We start from the raw sequence: 552 nt of genomic DNA, 5'->3' as shown, positions 1-552 counted from the left end.
ATATAGGTGTGTGCAATCAAATTGGAAATTTGTTAATAACAGTTTGAAATGATCTTGTATAGAATTAGTTAACTAAAGCAAATAATTGCACTTAAAATAAAATTTACTTATAACTTTTTAAAGTGAAATATTATAATTAAAAGTAAACATGTATAATTTTTTCCCTAAGATTTTATCAGAAGAAATTTTACAAAAACAAGAAATTGCTGCTAGCACTGAAGTTGAAATTGACTTAGCCCGGAACTTATATGTTCCTGTTTCAAAGCATTCTGCTGTACTCTTTTTCTGTATTTCAGAACTGGGCAATATTGATCCTATGTACCAGTATTCATTAGTCTGGTATATAAACTTATACTATCAAGTATGTATTATATATTATATTTTATATAATTTAATCTCTATTATTTATTAATATTCAATAATTAATATAACACTTTGAATAGCATCTATGAAGTAACTAATGGTTCACATTACTGGTTGGAATGTCTATTTCAAGTAATTTCATGGTGTACTTACCGTATTTGTGCAGCTACCATCGAATTCATAGGTGAA

This window comes from Halyomorpha halys, unplaced genomic scaffold, assembly GCF_000696795.3.
Source record: "Halyomorpha halys isolate HHAL.00 unplaced genomic scaffold, Hhal_1.1 Scaffold1286.1, whole genome shotgun sequence".
NCBI classification, from domain to species: domain Eukaryota; kingdom Metazoa; phylum Arthropoda; class Insecta; order Hemiptera; family Pentatomidae; genus Halyomorpha; species Halyomorpha halys.
This window is presented reverse-complemented; position numbering follows the sequence as displayed.